This window comes from Psittacula echo (assembly GCF_963264785.1).
Source record: "Psittacula echo genome assembly, chromosome: 8".
NCBI lineage: Eukaryota > Metazoa > Chordata > Aves > Psittaciformes > Psittacidae > Psittacula > Psittacula echo.
The window spans coordinates 2,601,768-2,607,777 of record NC_137744.1 but is presented as its reverse complement, the minus strand read 5'-3'; the positions used below and the strand labels follow the sequence as shown (position 1 = coordinate 2,607,777).

Here is a 6,010-nt window from a genome sequence, read left to right as displayed (position 1 = left end):
TTGCTCCAAGCCCCATCCAACCTGGCCTTGAACACTGCCAGGGATGAGGCAGCCACAGCTTCTCTGGGCACCCTGGGCCAGCGCCTCAGCACCCTCACAGGGAAGAGCTTCTGCCTAAGAGCTCATCAGAATCTCTGCTCTGGCAGGTTAAAGCCATTTCCTCTTGGCCTGTCCATACAGGCCCTTCTCCAAAGCCCCTCTCCAGGCTTCTTGTAGCCCCTTTAGACACTGGAGCTGCTCTTAAGTCTCCCCTTAAGAAGCCTGCTCCAAGCTGAACCAGCCCAGCTCTCTCAGCCTGGCTCCAGAGCAGAGCTGCTCCAGCCCTCATTCACGTACCAAATTAAAGTTTAGCATCCTCCCTGCCCGCATTGCTCAGTGCAGGTACCTCACTTCATCCTTTCGGGAAAAATTGCAGCACCAATTCGATTTGTATTCCAAGCCCCTCGCCCGTTCCGGAGGGCAGTGCACCATGTTTTGGAGAGGGGCAGGGAAAGAGAAACCGCTGTACAAACGACCCTCCAGGGAAGCAGCGGGTGCGCCCCAGCACGCTGATACCCCCGGGGATAACCGCAGGCAGTTACCGCGGTCCGGTCGTTCAAACCATGCCCCAAGCTCCGCCACACGCCGCTCCAGGGCCAACTGCAGTGAGCGCAGAAACGACGGCCTTTACCACCCCCCACTCCTTTCCCCGCACGCCAGCAGCCGCTCTCCGAGCTCCCCAAGCCCCGCTGATACCGAACAAGGCCTCCCACCGCCGGCCCGGCCCGGGGAGCCTCCAGCCACCCTCCCACCTCCACGACTCCCGCCCTCCCGGAGCCAGCCCCTCAGTCAGTGCCGGCCCCGCCGCGGCCGGTCGCAGCCAGAGAAAGCCGAGACAGAGCCGCACGCTGCGAGACCACCAGCCAGCTCTGCCGCGAGCCCCCGTTCCCCCTCGCAGGTCCCGGTCCCGGCCCCGCCACCGGCAGCAGCAGAAGCCGCTCCCTCGGCCCCACCGCCCGCCGAGGAGACCCGACGCGGGCGTCACTTCCGGCGGGATGGCACCGCGCTGCCTGATGGGACCTGTAGTGAGGAGGGCGGGAGAGAACGGAATGGGACGGGAGTCGGCCCTAGTCCGCCGGCGGCCTCTGCTTTTCTGCGGCAGCGGCAGCCAGAGCTCCCCTGAGCTGGGCCACTCAGGCTGGGCCCGCTGGGTAGGAGTTTGCCGGCGCTGGGATAAATTGCGACAGTGAGAATAGATCCAAGAGAAAGGGGACCTTGAAGCTCTTCCAGTTCCAACCCCTGCCACGGGCAGGGACACCTTCCACTAGAGCAGCTTGCTCCAAGCCCCTGTGTCCAACCTGGCCTTGAGCACTGCCAGGGATGGGGCAGCCACAGCTTCTCTGGGCACCCTGTGCCAGTGCCTCAGCACCCTCACAGGGAAGAGCTTCTGCCTAAGATCCCCTCTCAGCCTCCCCTCTGGCAGGATCGCTCAGCACTGTGTAACGTCAGGCCTTTGGGTGGCTTTGCCAGCAGCGGCTTCGTCTTCTTTCTTTTCACCCCATTCCTTCAGGCCGCTGAGTCCCGCTCCAGAGCCGCTGCAGCAGCACGAGGCAGTAGATGGCACTGCCCTGCAGGAAAACTGCTGCGGGCTGCCCGCTGGCACTTCCCTAAGTCACAGCGACAGCGAAAGCTGGCACAGGAGCATCGGGTGCTCCCTGCGCCTGTCTCTGGGAACTGGGCAGAGCTGAGCTCCAGGGCAGCCAGATAGGAGGAAAGTGGTCTCCCACTCCAGGGGCTGGCTGCTGGCATTGTGGGTTCATTACACGTGGGCTCAGCAGCCTGAGGCTTGCCAGTAGCTTCTCCAGGCTCCTCCTAGGTGTGTGAATTTGGGCTTATAGTTGGTTTTGAAGTGGGATAAGCTTTCCCTGCTGACAGCCGGCACACGTCCCTGGGGAGTTTTTGACTGTCCCTCTCATTGCTGTCTAGCCCTGGTCTGGTGGCAGGACCTGGAATCACACCAACCTGAACAGTCACAGCTTTTTTTCCACCATAGGCCCTGAAGCTGCAGCATTCTTTGGGCTCCTCTTCTCTCCTGTGAGGAGCAAGGGTGCACAGGCACTTTGATAACCAGGGGGAGGTTTCTCTGAGCTCGATAATTTTGCCACCTTCCCTCCTCTGTGAAGTTGCTCTTGGTCACACTCCAGCACTTGAGACATGAGCCACAGCAATGGGCCAGCCAGAGCTACAAGTCCTGTGCTGAAGCTGAGCACAGCTGTTGATTTTTCACCCTGGGGCTGGTGTTCAGAGAACCTTGCAGCATCTCTTCCCTCCCCATTCATGGCAGGTCCAGGCAGATGGGAACTGCGTCACGTTTGCATTGCCTGATGAGGACCACACACTTGGCAATGCTCTCCGATACATGGTCATGAAGAAGTAAGTGGAGTCTCCACAGTGCCTGGTACCGCTGGGGGTTCCTCTGTCTCCTATTCTGCCCTTCTCCTCACTAAGTTGCACCTCAGTTGCTGCTGGAAAAAGGCAAAACTACCTCTGTGCATGCCTGTTGGAGTATTTATATTGGAGCTGGTGCCAGAGGGTCCTTATCTACCCCCTCTCTTAGCAGGATTCACTTTCTCCTTGTGCTGTTAGTCCCGAGAGTGCTAATAGGCCTTGATGAGTCTGAACAGCCTCACCTGGGGCCTCCACACACACCCTGCCCACAGGCTCAGGAGCCCCATTTAAGCTCAGCTCAGGGCTTTCAGTCTCTCCTGAGCTATGTTGTATGAATATGGGTCTTTAGCTCAGCCTGTACTGGGCTGTTGGATGCTGACCCATGGACTGACTTCCTGACCCGACATCAGCCTCTGCTCATTGTTGTACATTGTACATCTGCTTGGTGGTCATAGGTTTTGTCTGACCCTCATTACCCTCAGCTGACCTGCAGATTGTCTTCCTGGCCTGGCCTCAGGCCTGTTTCACCCCCACAAACCTGCCTGGTGACCTGGACCCTTGGCTGGCCCCGGCTACCACCTTTGCACCCGCCTTACTCCCTTGCTTGGATGCTGTGCGACAGGGCTGGCCAGTGAGTTCTCTGCCCTATTGGCTGGCTTACAGTTCATGCTTCCAGCTCCCATCCCTTAAGGAACAGCCAACCCTCACTGCGCTTATGGTTAGTTACAGAGGAAATGGAACGACAGACATGTGACAGACTTCTGAATGTCTTACGTGGCTCTGGGTAAAATGATGTGCGACTCTGTGTAAGTACAGGTGGTCAGGCAGTATCTATGTCACCTCTGGGACAAGTGCTGTCAGAAAAGAGGGTAGGAACAGCCAGTATTAAGCAAATTGATCATCTTTAATGCTTCCATAAAGATGCAGGAATTGATGCTGGAAATTAATAATCCTGCTGCCCCCATTAAAGTATACAAATGGCTTCACTCTGATTTTATTGAGCTGGGAGGCACTGGGGGTTTGTGAATACTCACTGGTAAGGCTCAGAAGAATTCCAGCAGGAAGTTCAATGCTTCATCTCAAATGACAGCTGCATTGCAAATATCATGTGAATTCCTCTGATAGATCACCATGACAAGAAAAAGAGCAGCCTTCTTGTGAGGGGTGTGCTTTCTGCTGTGTGCACAACTGTTCTACCAACCACCTCGGCTTGTGAAGGCAGATGTCGTGCAGTCTGCAAACATCTTGTGGTGCCCTAGACCTATCTGCCTCCTCTGCCCAGCAGAACTGCAACAGGTCTGTGTAGAGGGAGGTTTCCAAGCAGCCAGGATCCCCTGTTTGAGCAGGATGCCAGCCAGGTCTTTCCCCTGCAGAGTTCCAGCTGCAGCTCAGAGATAGATGGAAGGGTGTGAATAAGGTTATATGGGTAGTGTCCTTTCAGCATATCCCTCCTATAAGACCCTCAGTCATGTCAGAAACATTGAGCCCCAGCGGGTCTGAGGTGGCCCAAGCCCCTGACTTCCCTGAGATTTGCTGTGGATTGGCCTGGTTTTCACTGCTCTCTTCTCCTCTCGCCCTTCCTGCAGCCCTGATGTGGAGTTCTGTGGCTACTGCATCACTCAGCCCTCTGAAAGCAAGATCAACTTCCGAATACAGACCAGAGGTATGGGATGTGCACTGTTTTCATGTTCAGGGCCCTTCTTTTGTGGAATCTCCTCTGCTCATGTCAGGTTTCCACCATGAGTCATTTCAGTAAAGAAAACCGCTCTTCTCCCTCTTCTCTGCAGGCACAGTACTGTAGTGCTGGGGTAAGGTAGATCTGCTACATCCTGTCAGAGGTGATTGATGGGTGCTTCATGTGCCCCTAAATCAGCAGAAGTTTTGGAAAGCCAACCCAAAGTGTGCTGGCATACGTAGCTGCAATGAGATAATTTGCTTCTGCTTCTCCTTCTTGCTTGTCTGGAAGCTTTGGTCATCAGGTTGTGAACCAAAGCTCTCTTGAAAGGCCACATCAGTCTGTGCTGTCTTTTGACTTGCCTCCCAGAGGGGTCTGTGTTCCCTGTTAATAGGCAGCACTGACAACTCTGAGCCTCTGGCCATCACTCACTCCTCTCAGCACACCAACCCCTTCAGCTCAGTCCACTGCCCTTCATCTAGGCTCCACAGCTTTGTTTGCTGCCGCAGGAGGTCAGCGTTATTTCATTCCTTCCTCATGGGGCTGTTCCCCCGAGTATCTAGTTTGTGCTTGCTGACTCTTTAATGTCCTAAAAATGAGTAGTGCTGAGGCTCTTCTTGTCAAGGGAACCCCTTCTCTGTGGGGCTACCTGCAGGATTTGTCTCTGCCCTTCCTGCACCATAGCCTGGGCCTGAGCTCAGCTCTCAGGGTGCTGATGGTGGGCTGGTAGGAGGGAAGTGTGTGGCATGTGCCTGGTGTAAGAGCCTGTTCCCATCACAGGGGAGCAACCACACTGCCCAGAGTGGTGAGGGAAAGGGCCACCAACCCCTTTGGAAACCACTGACCCATCTTCTTTCCCAAAGGGGCCCTTCCTGCTGTTGAGCCAGTCCAGAAAGGGCTGAACGACCTGATCGGTGTTTGCTAACATGTGCTCAACGCCTTTGAGGTGAGACTATTCCTGAAGAGTTCAGGGGGCTTTTCTGTCTCTTGGTCTCAGAGGTGAGAGGAAGGGGCTGACAGCTGTGTTGTAGGCATAAAGAACCTACAGTTATCTCAGACCTTCTCTGCGTGACCTGCGGCATGGCCTGGCTTCCCGTTCCTTGGAGTGAATGTAAAGCTCAGTCACTTCTGAAGGTACCTGGAGCTCTGTTGGAGCTGCTCAGGGTCCTCTGTGCTGGACAGAGAAGTCACAGCACAGAGCAGGGTGGTGGCATGGGATGTATGAGCCGCTCAGGTATATGCTGTCAACATTTGCTCTTTGCTCTTGCTTGCAGAGGAGCATGAAGGAGTACAGGGCCCAGAGGGAGGAAGAGATGCAGTAGCATTTAGGGATGGCAGTCTCCATGGACGTGTGTAATGTCTGTGTGTTGAATTCCCTGTGCCAAGTATTTCTGGTTGTGTGTTTTACAACTGCGTTGATGCAATCCTGTATTTTCTCTAATAATAAAGATTATGGAGGCTGATGTTGCAGAGGTGACACTGTGTTCAGCTCAGCAGGGTATGAAAAATGATAGAAGGCAGTTCTTCTACTCTTCTATCTTATTTCTTTCCCTTTCCAGGCATCATTGCTGTTTCCTGCCCAGGATTTCACAGTTCTCAGGTAGCCTTGTGCACAGAACTAGTCTGCCCCACGTCCACAGAGAGCAGAGGGGATCATCACTGTGAAAAGTCCAGCTTTTAGAGAGGCAGCACCCTCTCCCAGTTTCAGTCTTTCTGTTGCAGGCACCACTGCAGTTGACTTCAACAGATACAACCGGCCTTCCTTTTTAAACAGCACGTTATTCACTTGCAGCCTGGGCTGCATCCCCAGAGTGTGAGCAGCAGTCCAGGGAGGCGATTCTCCCCCTCTGCTGTGCTGAGGGGAGACCCCCCTGCAGTCCTGATCCAGCTCTGGGGCAACAGCACAAG

General features: G+C 55.1%; 1 pseudogene across 1 annotated transcript; it reads left to right on the top strand.

Annotated features, from left to right (window-relative positions):
- The first annotated feature begins 1,034 nt into the window (after window positions 1-1,034).
- Window positions 1,035-5,424, top strand: LOC308224704 (DNA-directed RNA polymerases I and III subunit RPAC2-like; annotated as a pseudogene). The gene is made up of 5 exons: window positions 1,035-1,190; window positions 2,324-2,412; window positions 4,014-4,090; window positions 4,966-5,048; window positions 5,377-5,424. The product of its transcript is annotated as a DNA-directed RNA polymerases I and III subunit RPAC2-like (transcript).
- The last annotated feature ends 586 nt before the right edge of the window (window positions 5,425-6,010 follow it).